The sequence below is a fragment of the Heterocephalus glaber genome, unplaced genomic scaffold (assembly GCF_053883595.1).
Source record: "Heterocephalus glaber isolate CG9 unplaced genomic scaffold, H.glaber_assembly_v1.0 deba00001553, whole genome shotgun sequence".
Classification (NCBI taxonomy): domain Eukaryota; kingdom Metazoa; phylum Chordata; class Mammalia; order Rodentia; family Bathyergidae; genus Heterocephalus; species Heterocephalus glaber.
Genome location: NW_028258344.1, coordinates 9,194,761 through 9,214,164, shown reverse-complemented (window position 1 = coordinate 9,214,164; position 19,404 = coordinate 9,194,761). Strand labels below are relative to the sequence as shown.

The 19,404-nt window shown below is 34.1% G+C and overlaps 1 protein-coding gene across 8 annotated transcripts in view; it reads left to right on the top strand.

Annotated features, from left to right (window-relative positions):
- Cyp7b1 (cytochrome P450 family 7 subfamily B member 1) overlaps nucleotides 1-19,404 on the top strand; it is a 189,628-nt gene that overhangs the window by 29,542 nt on the left and 140,682 nt on the right. The window contains exons 1-2 of one of the 8 annotated variants that reach the window (XM_021256081.2): nucleotides 7,848-8,089; nucleotides 12,027-12,115. The exons of 6 other annotated variants lie outside the window; for them this stretch is intronic. The gene's annotated coding sequence lies outside the window, so the exon portion shown is untranslated. Of the gene's footprint in view, nucleotides 1-7,847; nucleotides 8,090-12,026; nucleotides 12,116-19,404 lie in introns of those variants that run through there. One more of the 8 variants, XM_087190399.1, reaches the window with a different exon arrangement.

Below are 19,404 nucleotides of genomic sequence, written 5' to 3'. Positions count from 1 at the left end.
ACCTCATTGCCTGCCTACTATGAGGGAAACATGACTCTGAGACCAAATCCCAGGTGTTCCATGAACTTATCATGTTGATTTGGGGAGTTCCCCTTGCTTCTCCCTGTCCATCTTACCAACTCTCCATTCCCTAGAGTTGCAGGTGGAATTTGTTATCATCAAAACCAGAGGGATTTCTCATTTCTCAGTGTCCTCTAAACTCTTCTCTGGTTTCCATAATGCTGCCTTTGTGACTCCTCTTTGATTCTAAAAATCCTCTGCATAAATACAGACTAGCCCAACACTCAATCCTCAGGTCTGTTTCATCTCTGTCATCCTTTCTTTAGCTTTCTCTGAATGTCTTACTCCCCCTGGAATGTGAACACTCCACTCCTCCATTTAAAACTCCACAGGGGGTTGTCTTTAAGTCCAGTGATTGTTGAGCATACTAGATATGTATATCTGTACTTCCATCCCCACTGACCCTAACAATTGCTTGCTTCTCTCTTTACAGTCTTTTTCCCCATGGTTTTGCCCGATTCCAGGTCTCCTTAATGCTTATTTGCTGAACTCACTTCTAATCCTTCAGGACTGACTTAACCCCTGTCCATTAGTCAGTTATTTTAAACACTTAAACATAAGTTTTAAATTTAATTTAATTTGATTTAGATTATCTTTTTGAGTATTTCATATTGCTGTTAGGTAAAACAACTCCAATGATGAAACATTCCCAAATGCTGGGCCTTTTATAGCTCTCAAAAACCAGCAAAATGTGATGCATCAAGTGTGCACAAGTATTCCAATACTAAAAACATTCAAGATACCCTATACATTTTTGGACAGGAAATCAAATTATATGTGCTACTCCTATATCAGACTCTTCACAGCTTCCTGTTCCTCTCAGAAGAGAACAAGTATCTTCACTTGGACCACTTCTGACTTTTTTACCTTCTCTGTATACAGAGAAGTGGCATAGTGGGCTCTTTGTTCTTTGGATAACCTGGTTGGCTTCTCCTTTGACTGGAATTTGGCCCACACATTTTCAGCATTGGCTCAAACTTGGCATCTACAGAGCAGCTTAAATGTCACCTCCTCTGCTCACCACCCTTTCTCAAGCTATCTATCTTCTTACTCTGTGGAATGAATTCATTTCATTTTGTTTTAAGATTTACCCCAGCTTGGAGTTTTCTGGAGCATGAGTTTGTGTATTGGTTTCTGTCTGTATATAAACCACAATATAAGCGTTGTGAATGCAAGAGTCTTTAACCACTGAAGTGTCGACTAGGTTGTCTGGCACCTATTCACAGCTTCTGAATAAATGAGCAAATGTCAACGCAAAAGGTCTGACTCATTTTCTGCATGGAATGCGTTACTTTTCCTCCATGTGAACTTCAGGGATAGATATTTGGGTTTCAAATAAATCTCGGGTATAATTGGTAATATAGAGAGGAAGCTGTTTGTTTGCAAAGCAATGAGAACTGATGTGACACTAAATATTAGTTTAATGTTTCAGATTTCAACAAGGAAAACAAATATTGTGTATTCGTATTAGTTGCTTTGCACTGCAAAGCCAAATACCTGAGAAAAGCAATTTAGAGTAGGAAAGAAGGGTATGGCAGAGGAAAGCTTTTCACCTCAAGGCAACCAGAAATAGGACAGAGGGAGAGAGCCAAAGAGGAAGGGCCTGGAAAGTAGATATAGTCCCCGAAGTTACACCTCTAGGACCTGCTCCCTCCAGCTAGGCTCTGCTTCCTGTTTCCATCACCTCAAAATGTCATCAGAATATGATATCATCATTGGATTAATCCACTGATGAAGTTAGAGCCCTCACGGTACAGTCATCTCTGAAAGGCCTGCCTGTAAACATATGCGACTGTAGGGTTCATTCTAGATTTAAACCATGGCATATATCACTAATATATTTGAAATCAAGAACAAACCTAGATAGCGGGTGTTGGGTGTTATTTTTCCTCTTGAAAAATTACTATTAATACTCTTACTTGAAATTTCTGTTAGTCTTTCCAAATCTGAGTTCATCAGTTTCATTTATTAAGAAGATGTAACTATTGAGACAAAACTGTTAAATTTAGATACGTTCTAAATAAAAGTCTTTTCTTTAAACCTTTAAAAGAAAATAACATTTCAAATGCCAGATGATCTTAGTAATTCAACTTGGACCTTATTTTTGTACTGTCTTTTAACTTGTTCAGATTGTTAATCTTTTGTGTGTGCTAGCTGTACTTCCTCTCGATTTTCTTATCATCATTTTAATATGTAATGGAAATAGTATATGCTTGGGGAATTAGCCAGAACTTTCATTATCTCTGAGTGGAAAATCTACGTCAAACTGTTGAGTAACAAGTCATTGCTGGATAGCTTTAAAGTGTCGAAGGTCTTTGGATTATAATTTCTTCATACACTGCAACAAGTGATAACAAGAATTATGTATGTACATTTGTACCAAGGAGTCAGTGTTTCAGATATATATATATATATATATATATATGCACACAGACATATGTAGAGAAAGATTTACATATATTGTAGAAAACATAAGGTTTTGCAGTTTCCTTTCAAATACTCTAGTATGTAATTTCACACAGAGAACATTAGGAAAAATATTCTCTACTTGAGTCTCATTTGGTATCTCTTACCACCTACCTCAGCTATACATAATATCCCATATGTTTCTCCTCATTACTAGCATGTTTTAAAGTCATTAGAACGCAGTAGGTGGCAGAGATACATTGGAGAGAAGCTCATGATTATAATTAGAAACCTCTCAGGAGAGCTTTAGGATTTAAATATATGTATATATATTGTACATATATATTATATATGTCTATAATACACGTGCATAATTTTAACAGAAAATTGGAGAAGACATTTAATTATGATATATATTCTAAAGTATATACCCTTTTTAATAACTAAATTTTCACTATAAAATGTTTCATATAATTTCAGATGTGCACCACTTGTGATCTAACTACCATTAGTTTGCTTTCAGGACCCGGGCCTCATACTTAAACTTTTTATTTCCTTTCTTTCTTTTTTGGTATATAACATGGATTAGGTAGTGGCATCTGCTGGCAATGAGTGATACTGCTTTCTAATTCTATAGGTGACCTGGCTTTTCATCACAGTACACCCCTGGAAAACAGATCATGATGTAGTTTTTTTTTTTAACCCCAGCAAAAACATACACATAAAAAGATAAATAACAAAACAGGGTGGCGAACATCATTTACATGTGGGCTGGAATGTGACATAAGGAAGGGAGAAAATGAACTTTTATTGTGAATGATTGTGTGCCTGTGTACTACTGTGCTCTTTCACACCAGAGAAGTTGAAAAATCAGAGATGTTAAAAGATCAGAAAGATGAAAAAATATCCCTACATTTATAGACTAGATTCAAACAAAACCCAATCTTGGTAGTTGTTAGGATGCCCTAATTTTTGAGGCAGAAATAAAAGGGAATTTGACTAGCAGTAAGTACTCTCATATACTGCTCTTGTATATTACTTCTATTTTGATGAAAGACAGTTTTCTTATATGCATTAAAAGCCTTAAAAGCATACATGTCATTTGACTAAGGAATTTCAATTCCAGTAATTTATCTTTGGAAAGTAATCATAGAGGTGCTTAAAAATTTATTTATATATGGTTATTGCATTTCTTTATGTGCATACTCTATATTGCAACATTTATTATAATAGTGAAAACAAATTAACTAAATAACAACTAATAATAAAGGTTGCTAACAGAGACTGTGATACGTCCCTAAAATGCAATTATATTCGTCCATTAAAATATATTATATAAGAATATTTAATGACAAAAAAATGTTTATACCATATTGTTAAGTAAAAAGATTTACAGTGTTGTATTATGTCATGGAGGGGTAAAACTCTAATTGTGTATATACGAATTATGTGGGTTTATGAAGAAGACGTAATGGATATACCACCAGTGGTTAACACCGAGCGGTAAGATGACAGATGACGTTTATTTTCTTCTGTTCCTCACCTCTATTTCATAAACTGTTGACAATAAAAATATATTACTTCTACATTTTAAAATAGCTTATATTTTCAGAATGAATTTTTAAAAATATGGTCATAGGAAACAACCAAGGAATCAGAAAAAAAAAAGAGAGATCTGGTGGGGACAGAATTGGAGAGGGAAGGGTCTCTTCAGCAGGGAATTAGTGGGAAGTTGAGGAGAGGTAGCAAGGTGGAGCAGCTGGCATGGGTGTTACGCTGACATGCTATAAGGAGGGTCAAGAAGTGCACAAATGGTCAGGTGGCATCAGAGATGTCAGAATGCAGGTCCCCATGATGGTGCTAGAGTGTAGCAGCAGTGTGTAAATAACCTTTATTCTAGTGAAATTGGGGGACCCAGACAAGAACAAAAGTCAGAAAGTAGAATTTTCTCTAGAAGTGGATAGAAACCAGGGGTAGAGAGAAAAGCAAGGTCAAGTGTGTTTTAAGTTATTGAATCATTCTACATTTCCCTTAATAATAATCCAAACAGGTTTGCTTCCTTCTCCTACTAAACTCAAGATTTAGGCAATCATTTGTCTGAAGATAGTAAAAGAACAAAACTAATTATTAAAAATTGCTTAGGGCAGTTGTTAATCTATCACCTTTAACTGTGTGAATTAAATCAAAATTGAGGACCAACCCAACATATGTTTATAGTGAATAAACTCTTCAATATAGCAACTTTGGGATGGGGAGTTAGAAGGGTTGGGGAGGGAGGGATAGGTAGATAGAAGGATAGTGAAATAAAAAGAACACACATGTGTAAATACCGAATAGTTTCTCTAGTGTGAGAAACTGAAAATGTAAATAAGGATTAAAACAATTAAAATGAATAATTGATCATTTGAAATAGAAAGAAAAGGTCCAAAGGGGTAGGGGAAGTGGGAGCAGAAGGGGAAAGCAAAGAAGGGAAAGGAAAAATTATGAGAAAAGAAAAAAATGGAAACAAAGTCTATGTAAATAAGGAAGAGTGGAGGGAGTGACGGACGCACAGGTAGTGGGGAAAAAAATAAGAACCAAGATACATCATGTATATGTACAAGCACCCAATGATAAATGTAAACGTATTGTATACCTAAAATGTACCAATAAAAGAATTTAAGCAAAAAAAAAAATTGCTTAGGGCTATTAATATACTTGGAAAAAGGTGAGCAGCAGACGAAGCTAAGCCAACAGATGGAGCCAGTATCTTTTTTACTTAATTTTTTCCTTAGAAAGCAGTGGTGGTTAAATTCATTCTTTTGTACTTCAAATGTGTTCTTAAGTTGGGATCATTTGTAACATCTAAATGTTTTAAGCCTTGTGAAAGTTTTGGGGATGTGAAGTATTGAAGAAAAAAGACCCTTGGACTCAGGTCAGTGAGGTAGATCCTGTTGCATTGCCTTGCTGGATTAGGCAACTTGGATTTCTAAATTGCCACCTATGAAGTGAAATAAAGGTGGCAGATCCTTCTAGTCCCGAAACTTCATGTCTCTCAGGGTCTGGAGTCATGGCCTTAGTTTCATGCTCATATCTTGCCTCCTATCACTCCACTCCACTCCTGGATAAAGAGAATGTCAGACTGAGGGGAGAGCTGGGCCTTTTTTCCTGAAGAATTCTTACATATGCCTGAAAACTAATGGTTATTTTAGTATTCATTTATTCATCTACTTGGTTATTCAGGCATTGAACACCTAGTTTTGTGCCAGACTCTATGCCATATCTCAAGTAAATAAAATTTAAGACACCTCTCTTGCTGTCATGAAACACTTCATGTAGTAGAGGATTTTCAACTCCCTTTCTACACATATCTTTAGAGGTTTTGAACTTCATTCTTCACTCCTTTCCATCTTTCTTATAATAAGAAATATTTTGATGGAAGTTGACTAAATATATAGATAGTATGGAGGTATAAAAGTACTGAAAACTGTTGGCCTGGTGCAGGAAACAGATTTTTATATCCAGGAAGTTATAAACTGCTATCATCAGAATTATAAAACAACCACATGAATATGCCTGACTGCATGTATCCTGTCCAGCTTCTAGGAGTATTTAGCTTCAAGGCTCAAAAACTAAGTCATCAAATCTACCCTACAAAACTTATTTCTTTCTAAACACTGCCTATCCCTTAAATCCAGTTTGCCATCATCATTTGTCTGGCTTAATGTACCATACCTTTCCTCACTGCCCCCTTGGAATCTGGGTTTTGCCCCCTTTCTAGAGTTGGAAGATGTCTCTCCTCTGATTTTATACATGTAAAATCTAAATACTTTGTGTAAGATAGGTTAACCTTTTCAATGCCTCCATTTCTGCATACAGGTATTCCTCCTTTAAAAACTTACATGTTTAATGACTGGAATTATGTCCCAGGTGCACTGTTCCAACTTACAACCAACTGCTTGGACTTATGATGGCCTTTTTTGAGAGGGAGTATAGTTTCATACATTTTGTTTATAGAGCCTCAATGACTTTTTTTGTACAGTACACCTTGTTTATACAGTATTGTAATTTTTGCTGATTGTACTATGCAGTAACTTTATGTCCTGTCACACATTATGACACTACATGTAAAGAGTTATGCAAACGAAAGCAAAATCATCAAGTTGGACTATTCCTTTGACCATTTCTTTGCTCTGACTATTGTAATATACATAGTATATACAATTCCTCATTTAGCGCCCAATTCATGTAACAACTTAGCTTTAGCTCAGTCGTTTAACAAGGAACGCCTGTAATTTGGTATTGTCATTGTCTCTGTAGTGATCTTTCTGCCAGACTACACAGAAGCCTCTATTAAATTGGACCCTGTACTGTACTGCATTCGTCAGTAAATGAATGAGCCTGGTGCACAGTAATTGCTTGCCAGAATTTATGCAGGAATGAAGGATGTCAGTTTGGAGATCACAATTAGTTAAAGTCTTAGGCACAGATAAACTTTGGAGATGTATATTAGGAGTTTTCTTGAATGAATGGTCAGATAATGAGGGTGTGTGGACTGGGAACAAATAAGCAATAGAACCTTGAAGAACACATTTCACTGGGTAACAGAGGATAGTAAATTTGTGAGTGTGACTGGGAAAGTAGTCAGAAAGCTAAGACAGATTGTGGGAGGTGTCTTGAGAAGTAGGATGTATTTCAATAAATGTTTCATTGGATCCCCAATCTCCTGAGGCAGATTAATGAATGGGGGGAGTGCACTGCAGTCAGGAGCTTAAAAAATTCTTCAGCAAAGTCAAATAAGAAAAGAGACTGGGCATGGTGGTGCACAGCTGTAACACCAGCTATTGGACAGACTGAAGAATGAGGATGGCAAGTGGAAGGCCAGACAAGTTAGTCTCAAAAAATAAAAAGGGATAGGGATGTAGCTTAGTGGTAGAGTACTTCTATTTGATCTCTAGTATCAGAGAGAAAAGAAGGAGAAAGAAGAGTAGGAGATGTAAGAGAAGGAAGAGAGAGAGAAATGAAGGGAGGGAGGGGAGGAAGGAAGGAAGGAAAAGAAAAAGGAAGGAAGAAAGAAAAGGAAAGAAAAAGAGGAAGGAGGGAGTGAAGGAAGGAAGGAAGGAAAGAAAAGGAAGGAAGGGAAGGGAGAGAGAGAATTGGATCCTGAGCAATTAATTGGATCACAGTTTTAGTTCGGTGTAGAAGGAGGCAAAGAAGGAGATATGGCAAGGACAGATCACTCTTAGAAGGAAAGGGAAGGAAGGAAAAATATTGGGCAATAGGTGAAATGTGAATTTAGAGAAAGGAGGAGCATTTGCATTAGAAGGTGGCAGATATGGCAGGGTCTGTGAACTCTGAGGTTGAAAAATCCCTTCTCCTGCTTTGTTGCTCACTCTCATCAGAGGGCCTCAAACAGGTGCTTCCATCTTGGGCAGAGGTCCCTGAAGGAGGTTAACTGAGACTGGCAAGCTCAGCTGTTATACTAGACAGCATCGAGGAGTTGAGGAAACAAAAGTGAGAACCGCATCAACACTGGTGGTGCTTGGCAGACCTGAAAAATCATCTCCTGATTCCCAAAGGAAGAGTTTGGTGAGGAGGTCAAGCATGGATCCTGAAATTGTGAGGAGCTGCTTCCAAGTGTTGTGTAAGTTTGTGGGCCAGGCCATGACCTCGGTTCTTCCCCTGGCAAGTTTTCAGCTTGACCTGTTGAGTGAATTCACACTTCTTCCTGCTCTATATTTCTTTATTACTCTTGTAATGATAATGATGACAATGATAATAATAATAAAGAACAACTAGGCCTTTTAGTGCTTTTATTTCAGCTAATAACAGAGTGAAATTATTATCTTAACTTTATAGATCATTAATGGTAATAGAATATAATTTATATATAGTATACTATATATTGCATTTTATGTAGCATGTAATATATATTTATAATATAAATAGAATATTAAAATTCATGTTTATCTTATACTGTAAAATGTATACATTTAAAACAAATATATTTAGTTCATATTTATGTCACACAAATATTTATAATAAATGTTTAATTTACAATTTATAATTTTATGAATAGACTAATATTGATTTTATATTAATTTATAATAGTAATTTATGAGAAAATCAATAACAGAATTTATTTTTATAAGCTTATTTAATCTTCAGGTTATCAGAATAAAATCTTTTCTAAAATAAGGGTATATAGTGGGCAGGGGATTTAGCTCAGTGGTTTTGTTGCCTGCTGCACAAGCGCAAGGACCCGAGTTCGATCCCTGGTACCAAAAAATAAAAATAAAATAAAATAAAATAAAATAAGGGTATATATTAAGTAAAATGTTGTGGGTTTATGAATGAAGATGAGGAGATTAGGATTAAAGATTATCCATAGAAGGTAGTTACTAACAAAATTACGTCAAAATGTCCATTTAATCTCTTCTGTGCCTTTAGAGAGTTATGATATAAACAAGGGGTATTTAGAAAAATATGTAATATTTAATTACTTTGGGATCCTTTTGCAAAAATCTGTATTTTAACTCATACTAATGAGCAACTTAATTAGAACAATTATAGCTCATTTACTTACTTGTTTCTACTAATTTATCTTTGAAATTAAAATATTTCTCCTGACTACCAGGTAAAAATTTCTTGCTCTTAATACTTACTATACAAATGTATAGTAGATCAATATTAGAGTTTTCACAGGCATTGCAGCAAGCCAAATGCAAAATAAATCTTAATATCTTCTAGAAATGAGAGATTATAGCATACAGGAATGACAGTGCCTCTTGCATTATTCCCCCTACAATTCCCTGGACTGATTTTTCTTGTGATAAAACAAAAGCAGGAGAAAAATACTTTTTTTAAAAAGTAATCTTAAAGGTCTACCTTTAAGTAGACAAGAGAAGCTTGGGAGATCAGTGTTCAGGGACCTATGATGCATTACTATTTACCTCTTTGTGTTGTAAAATTACTACATCTATCATACGTGAGGGTCTACACTGCTGTTCTAACAAAAGACCTGGCTATAATGATTTAAAATAGATTTTATTCTCATCTCCAAAATAACTACTTCTTCCTTTTTAATTCAATTTAAATCTAGCAGGAGAATTTAAATGTGTTTGGAATTTTTAGTGGAGAGAAATACCCCTTAATATCAAGTAGATTAAAAAACATGCATTGAATGCTTGACTCAGGGGCTTTCTCTAAACTGGCCATGAATGCTGAAACCATCTGTTTTCCTGGACGTTGTCGGGGTGAGTGTGGCAGAGGCAGCTGTTTGCAAAGGGACGCTTTGGCTGATGAACCAGCCCATTGTTTCTAAGCAATTCACTTGCATTCAGAGGCTCTACCCAAGCGTACTATAGAGCAATCAAAATCAAACTATTGTTTGTACCAATCATATTGATCTGAAAAGAACGTGGTGGGATGACCCCATTGTAGATGCAAATAGTTGCTCTGAGCAGCTGTATGCTGGCCAATATGTACCTCAGTAGGAAACAGGCTTGGAAGCTAGAGGGCTCTCTGCACCCTACTGGGGAAGAAAAAAGATTATACCAGATTGAACTACAGTTTAAGGGGACTGGGGGGAATGAAGTCACAGGTCTGTTGGTATTAGTGGTAATTTTCTTTCACACACAAAAATAATTGTCAACATTAACTCTATGGTGGCAGAGCCATTCTATGAAAGCTTTCTGCAAACTATAATTGTAAAATTTCCATAAAATTAATGACTTAAAAGTATAGCAAAAAAAAAGTGATTTCTTTGGTTTCAAATGTGAAGTCCTGACTAATTCTGAAAATTGAAAAACACACAATTTTAACCTATCTGGAATTTTTCACACACTGTTTAAAGTTTCATAATTTTTCTACAACTCGAAATAAATGTAGAAACAATCCTGATATTGCAATATCTGCATGAATATTAAAAAGGACATTTTTGTCTATGCAGAAAGCAAAGGGAAGCACTCAAAATGAAAATTATACTGTTTCACTTTTAAAAATAACTTGAACATTATATTTTACCCATTAACATTTAAGCTTTTTGGTTGTCCTTGTCACTTCATTGCGTGCATGATAATATCTCTTCATATAAAATTTAATCTGTTGAACTAAATGAAGGAATTAGTATCTGAAAGATATCTTTCATTAAGCAATTAACGAATCTCTCCAACAAATCTACAAAAGCATATGTGTTTATATTTAATAATTATTTGTGTGATCAGCCAGTTATAACACATGAATACATTTAATTTTAGTCATGGTATCACTACACTTAAACTTACTGTTATTATATTATGAAACCCTAATAAAAATATATTTAAAATTAATTTTACTAGAGAATAAAAGCATCTATAGCCTAGTGACTTTCAGTCCTCAGTAGTTCAGTTTAAAATAATGAAAAGTCCCTCAAGTAGAGATATTTGGCTGTGGATGGAATTTTGCTTTCTATTGTAGTGAAATTAAAAACAAAACAAAACAGGGTTACATGATGATTCATAGATTTTAGAAATATATGTAAAATAAAAGACACAACACAAATATTTGCAAGCCTACTTTCATTGTTAAATCGAGGGGCTTGGATAAGACTGGTAGTTTCTTAAGAAAATAAAAAAATTATTTATCCACAGATTCCATCACTAACTAAAGTGTTGCTCACTATTTCTGAACAGCCTACCCTGCTTCACTCACATACATTCAGTTATTTTGGTGTCATTGTGACTATGATGTGGGGAAGGACCTGTGAAGCATTTTACCTTAGCAAATTCAGTGCATCACTAGGTTGGCAGACCTATGTAGTGAAAGAAAAAAGCTAAAAGCTACTTTTCCATTACATCTTTGATTTTTACTTGAATTGACTGAAATATGTGGATGATTTTGTTTCATGTAATTGCTGTTAAATACCTATAAATAACTCCATTGGATCAAACTTCTTATATATTTCATGCATAAAATTAATAAATATAGAAGATAATTTCATTCTTCTAACATGCATTTGATTGTGCTTGTATTTTCCTTCTACTTTTAGCATAATGAGAATGATCACAATGAAAAGAATAAACAATATGAAGGATTTATTCCAGAAAGCAATTCTGTTATATTCCTAGTATGAATGAACATTGGATTAAATTTCCCATGCTATGCAGATGAAATGATAACTATTGTAAGCAACTTCAGAATAATGACCTGAGGTGCCATAAGGACATATTAGCCCCCAAAGAATAATTGTACAATGCTCATAATTCTATACTGACAATAGCTATTTATTATTAGACTTATTATGTACCCATGGGGAAGCTCAACTTCTTTATATGGAAAGAAATACTTTTCTGCTCCAAACAAATAAAATGAAAAATATATTGGTATGTTTTATGAGTTACATTATGTTACTCTAAAATTTATATGTTAAATCCATAACCTGTGCACCTAGAATGTGACCATATTAAGATAAGGCCTTCATAGAAATTATTAATGTTAATTGAGGTCATATGGATGAACTTAATGAGAAATCTGACTGGTGTCCTATAAAAAAGCAAATTTGGATACTCCCATAAGGACTCTCTACTTATGTGTGCCCACAGAAGGATGGCCACAAGAAAGAAACAACCTGTAAACCAAGGAAGAAATATAAGAAGAAACAAAACTTGCTTGATCTTATAGCCTCAGAACTGTGAGCAAATGAATTTTTGTTATTTAAGCCAAACAATCTGTAGTCTTTTGTTATGGTAATCCCTACCAAATTAATACAGTATGTGGAGACTGTGTTATAATTCATTTTGTGTTTCTTTAATCCTCAGAATAATATTTTGTGGTAGGTTTTTGCATTTTAGTACAGAAACAGGAATGAAGACTGAAAGAGGTCAAGTTCTGCCAAGGGTCCAACAATTAATAACTGGGAAACTTGGTTTTGACCTCATCCCTATGGAGTCTAAAGACTTTTTCTTTATCTCTATTTTCCCCTGTTTCAACCAAGTAGTCTATCAATGTCATTTAGACAAAATTTCAGCAAAAATGAAAAAAAAAGACTAATTTTTAATCCTGATTAATAAAAAAGTCAACTAACAAAAACTTTTGTTAGTTAATATTACATATTAATGGCTCAGTTTTGATAATTTTCTTCCTATGACTAAATTTATTAGAAAAATTCCACATGTATTGATCCTCAGGTATGTAAACTTCAATAACACGGTCAGCTGTTTAAATTTCTCCAAAGGATACTAACAGGAAGAATTTAAAGAAATAAATAAGGAAAGAAGTTAAATATTATAAAATAAATTATTTAGGAAATTGATAACCTTATTTTTAATAACTGAATGTGTTCATAGAGAAGTCTAACTTCTTTATAGGGAAAGAAATAATTTACTATTCCAAACTGATTACTATGAAAGATATGTCAGTATTCAAAGGCAATCTCATTCACTGTTTTTTTTTTTTTAATTAAGCTTGGCTATGTGAATCCAGGGAGTGATTAGAAGTTGAAGCTGAGAAAACAGTAAAATTGATATCTGTTCACATATCCTAGAAAGTTGCTATGATTTTAAAATAGTTTTTACCACCAACATTCAAGATGATGCTTAATCTCATCATGAGGTATTAAAGGCCATATTAATCTGACTATGGTGTTTAGAGGTTGTGGTAGTCAGATTTCCCTTGCTGTAACAAAATACCTAAGAAAATTGACTTAAAAGGAGGAAAGATTGATTTTTAGCTTATGGTTTCAGAGCTTTCAATTCATGGTCATTTGGCCATTATTGCTTTGGGTCTGTGGTAACGCAGCTTATCATGGTGGGGAGCACTAAAGTAACTTGTTATGTCTCAGAAATAACTGTCAATATTCAAACAGTTTAGCAGAATAACAAAGTCAATGAATACACACAATATGACCTCCTTAAGCAGTAGATTAGCATTTTACACATTCTTAACGTGTCAAATGTTAATATAGTCATTAATATAAATCTCGGCAAAGCTACTTCACAGATATAAGGATAGGAAAAAAGATACATGCTTAATGCTTGGGATTAATAGGTTAGTATTTTACTATTCTTAGTAATATCCAAGTAATGAAAGATTATCCACTAACTCACTATAATTTTTTTCAGAATTTAAAACAACTAAAGATCTTAGATATTTTATTTTAATTGACATAGAACAGATTACAATTTCTGTTGTAATAAAATATTTGTCAGAACTATAATTTAAACTAGTTGAACACATAATATTCTATTTTTTTATGATCATAGATCTTACATAAGCATAATGTAACCCATTGATCAGTTAATCAAATAAGAAATTTAGGATGTTTATTTTAATCTCTTTATTGATAACTATAAAATAACTTGGTGGAATTCTGATTGTATTACATCTATAGGTCAAGTTGGAGAGAAGTTATATTTTAATAATATTGAATCTTCTAATTGATGAGAATGAATCTTTGATCTCTTTTTATCAAAATTTTGCAGTTTTCTGTGTACATACTTCATTAGATTTATGTCAAGTCTTTCATTCGATGATGCTGTTATCAATTGTATTGTGTTTTTTAAATAAAACTCCAATTTTTATTGCTGGTTTATAAAAAACTAAAGAATTTTTGTTTACTGACCTTTTATCTTGTGAACTTGCTATAATTGATCACTTGGTCGAGGTTTTGTACCATTCTCTAGATTTCTAGATAGAGTCATGTCATCTGCAATGATATATTTATTCTTTCTTCTCTTTATCTCCCATGCTGTATACATTTATTTTATTTTATGGAGTTATTAACTGACTAGGATTTCCAACATGATTTTGTAAGGGAGTAGTGAGAGGGACAAACTTTCATTCTCTATCTTTTGCAGAAAGCATCCAGTCTTTCACTACTAAACATTATGTCAAATATATAGTTTTTATAGATGTTCTTTATCAAGTTGAAGTCCTTCATCATAGTCTCCTGAGTTTTTATCATGATGGATGTCGGATTTTCTCAAATATTTTTTCTCCATAAGTTCATATCACCATATGATTTTTGCTTTTTGTAGTCTGCTGGTATAATGGATTTCATTAATTTATTTTCAAATACTCAACCAGACTTGCATATCTGGAATGAATCTGAGTTGGTCATGATGGATAATTATATTTATACATTGTTGGATTTGACTTGCTAATATTTTGTTGAAGCTTTATGCATGTATGTTTATCAGATATATTGGCCTATCATTTTCTTTTAATTTCTTTACCTGGTTTGGATATTAGAGTAATGCTGGTCTCATAGAATGAATTGAGGTGCTCTTGAAGAAATTGTGGAGAATCAATATCATTCATTATTAATTGATTGAAAAAATTCACTAATGATAATATTTGGGCTTGGTTTTTGGAAATTTATTAGCTATTGATTGGATTTTATTGAATATAGGTCTATCTAGTTCCCCTTTTACTAGTTTTGGTAGTTTTTGTCTGTCATTCAAAGAATTGGTTTATTTAGTCTAAATTATCATAGTTGTGGAAATGGAGTTTTTCATAGTATTTCTATAGTGTATAAATCCCTGAATGTGCATAGATCTATAAATGATGACCTTTTTTTCACTTCTAATACTGTTCAATTGTTCTCTCTCTTCTTTTTTCTTATGTTCTTTCTTTCTTTTTTTCTTTTTGGTATATATCTGGTTAGCTTGTCTAAAAGCTTAACAGCTTTATTGATATTTTCAGTGTGTCAGCTTTTGGTTTTATTGATTTTTTCCATTTTTTTCTATTTCGTATTCATTTCTGCTATAAATTTTGCTTGCTTGTTTAAATTGGTCATCTTTTCTTAATTTCCTGAGATGGAGTATCAGTTTGATTAAAATTCTTTCTCCTTTTATGATATATGAATTTAATGCTACAATTTTTCTGTAAGTACTACTTTTATTTCATCCTCTAAATTTTGGTAAATTTTATTTTTATTTTCATTTAGTTTAAAATATTTGTAATTTTTTCAGAACTTATCTCTTGATTCACATACTATCTATAAATGTATTATTTCTCAAATATATGAGGATCTTCAAGTTTTCTTTCTTTCAGTGATTTCTAGTTAATTCTGTTGTGATTGGGAGCACAGTACAACTTTTAAGAATTTGTTAAGGTCTGTTTTTTAGCTCATTATGTGGCTCATCTTGGTGAATATTCCTTGTGAGCTTGAGAAGAATGGTTATTTTAATTGCTTTTTCTTTTTCAGTATTCTTTATCTAGAGTCAGTTTTTTGTTTTGTTTCCATATTTGTTTTTCATCTTTATTACTTTCCTTGTTCCTAAAGAAATTAACACTACTTTCAGGGCCTGTTGACTGGTGGTGATCTCACTCTCTCTCTCTTTTGTCTAAGAAAATCTTTATATCTAACCTTATGGGTTGTATGTAGATGTCCCCCAAAGCCTCATGTAGAGCTGCTACTCAACCCCTAGGGTGAGTAGCCTGGGTAAAATATGAAACAGAAAGAGGGTTACTGTGGTTGTTGCTTGTCACTTGCTGCTGCTTGCTGCTTTGCTGTCTCCTGCCTGCTTGCCATGGACTGTTTCTCCTCTGTGATGCCCCTCTGCCATGCCATCCTGCCTTGCAGCCAGGCGATTATGGACTGAAACCTCTACAAACTGTGGGCTAAATAAACCTTTCCCCTTTTAATTTTGAGTATCAGGCATTTTGTCTCATTAATGAGGAAAAACTAACGAAGACATTTTCTTTACTTTTAAAGGATAGTTTTGGTAGATATCAAGCTCTAAGGGGATATTTTTCCTTGCAAGTCTTTCAATATTTCAGTCCACTTTACCTTCAATTAAGATAATTCTGCTATAACTCTTATTTGTGGTCCTCCTTTTCTTTCCCTCTGTTTTCTTTCAAGGTTTTTTCTTTGATTTTCTTCATTGAATATGATATTCAAGGAAAGAAGTAGGCTGGGGAGCCCAGTAATGGGGAGGTGACCAGGAAAAGCAAAGTGATAATGTTTGTTAAATACATTTATGTCAATGTCTTCTCCATTGATGAGTCTCTAGTGATTAAACCTAATCTTTCTTTTTCTAGTGAAGAGAAGACAAGCTTAGAAATGGAGGTTTTTGTTATAAAATAAATTTCCTTTACAAATGGGTAATTCTACTGTATTTATTGAGCTTCTCCCATGACTACAGTTTTTCAAAATAATCAGCTCAAAGTAATCATTTTCCCAAAGAAGCATATTTTAAGATTGCAATATAATAGTCCCTAATAGTATATTCAATTTAAGATAAATTTACAGATATTGTGAATACAGGGAATTTTTATAGAAGAGATTCAGTGAGATAAGATTAGAAAGAACCACAGCTGCCCCAGCACCAAGGAGGAGACTTCTGGGCCACCATTCCACTGTCACCAGTGCTGAGGAGCAGAGCCACCCCAGTGCCAAGAAGGTGAGCTGCACGGGCACCAGCAGCACACAGCCCCCCCCCCAACCCCTTGAAATGAGAATACATGCAAAGAAGTCTCAAAACCAGACTTCCAGATCACTTAAAGCAACCTCAAAGGGAAACAAGATGAAACAATCTGATACTCTACCACCTGGTCTCCCTGAACTGGTAACAAAAGAGGATGTGAAAAGAATGAAAACAAAAATAATTTCTTGGATAACAACAGAGATTGTGTCCATAGTGCAAGACATGATTAATGAATCTGGAGAGGACACAGAAAAAAAATAGAGAAGTTGAGCAATTGATGGAATCTCAACACAGGAAACAAATGGAATCCATAAAACAGATGCAAACAGATTTCCAGGAGATTAAAAACTCCACTGAAAGTTTGCACAGCAAAACGAGCCAATGTGAGGACAGAATTTCAGATATAGAAGATAAGATTGCAGTTAGTGACCAGGAGAAGAAAACTTTCTTTCAAACACTAAGGGACCATGAGAAATCAGTCCAGCAGCTGTTAGATGATGCAAAGAAGAATTACATAAGACTGATTGGAGTCAAAGAAGAAACAGGAGAGAGTGCAGATGACATAAAAAACAGTTCACAGAAGTGATGGCAGAAAACTTCCCAAGCAGGGGAAAAGAACTTGGCATATAGATAAGTGAGGCATACAGGACTCCAAATAGCCTTAATCAAAAAAAATCTACACATAAGCATATAATTGTTAAGATTCCAGAAACCCAACAGAAGAACAAAATTCTACAAGCAGTTAGAGAAAAGAAACATCACATACAGGAAAGCCCATCAGAATCACAGCAGACTTCTCAACACAAACACTCAAGGCAAGAAGAGCTACGAGTGATGTATTGCAAGGCCTAATGGAAAACAGCCTCCAACCCAGATTGATGTAAACTGCAAAACTGTCTTTCAAAATGGGTGGAGAAATAAGATACTTTCATGACAAAGAGCATGTTAGGAACTTCATGAATACCAAACCAGCACTCCAAAAAATTTTAGACAATATCCTAGGAAAAGACAATGAGGATCACAACCCCAGGAAGCCCAGCAGAATGAATCCATTGAGCAGGATAAGAAATTAAATGCAAAGGGGGAGAATCCAACACAAAGAAAAAATCATGATGAGAATAAGACAATACGTGTCAGTTATAGCCATCAATGTTAATGGTCTCAATTCACCAATCAAAAGAAATAGACTGGCATAATGGGTGAAGAAGCAAGATCCAACAATATGCTACATAAAAGAAACACACTTAATTCAAAAGGAAACACATAGACTGAAAGTTAAAGGGTGGAAAACAATACTCCATGTGACAGGAACCTGAAAAAAAGCAGGAGTAGCTATCCACTTTGCACATCAAGTGGATTTCAAACCAACACTGAGTAAGAGACACAAAGAAGGACACTTCATCCTTGTAAAGGAAACAATCCAAGAGAAAGAGATGACAATCATAAATATGTATGCACCAAGTACTAGTGAGCCCAAATATATAAAACAAATACTAACAGACATGAAAAATGAAACAAGCACTAATACAATAGTAGTGGGGGACCTAAATACCACACTGTCACACATAGATAGATGAACTAGACAAAAAATAAATGATGAAATGCTAGAACTCAATCAAAGTCTTGAAAAAATGAACTTAACAGATGTTTCCAGAGTGTTCCACCCCACAAAATCAGAATAGACATTGCTGTCAGATGCACATGAGTTGTTCTCCAAAATAGAACCCACACTCGCTCATAGAACATGGTTAAGTAAGTACAAAGGAAGAGACATTATATCCTGTATATTATCAGACCATAATGCAATGAAATTGGAGATCAGTAGCAAAAGAAACCACAAGACTTTCATAAACACATGGAAATTGAACAACGCACTACTGAATAACCAATGGGTCACAGAGAAAATTAAAGAAATCAGACAGTTCCTACAATTAAGTGACAATGACAGTACAACATATTGGAATCTATGGGACACAATGAAAGTAGTCTCATTAGGGAAATTCATAGCAGTACATACTAATATATATATATATATATATTTTTTTTTTTTTTTTGGGGGGGGGGTACCAGGGATTGAACTCAGGTCATTGTGCTCACTAGTAAATACTAATATTAGGAAAAAAAGAAAGCTCAATTAAACAACCTGATGCTAAACCTCAAGCTTCTAAAAAAAGAAGAGCAGGACAAACCCAAAACTCATACAAGGGAGGAAATTATAATGATCAGAGCTGGAATCAAAGCAATGCAGACTTAAGAGAACAATATAAAAAATCAATGAAGCCAAGAGTTGGTTCTTTGAAAGAATAAACAAAATTGACAAACTCTTAGCCAAGGTTATCAGAAAAAAGGGAAAAAAGCCTCAAATCCATGCAATTAGGAATGAAAAAGATGTACTTAAAAGACCCAGGAGAAATCCAGAGGATCATCAATACCTACTTCCAGAACCTCTACACCAATTAGATGGAAAACACAGAAGAAATGGAAAGATTCCTAGATAGGTATGAATGACCATAGTTGAACAAAGAAGACCTAAAAATTCTAAACAACCCAA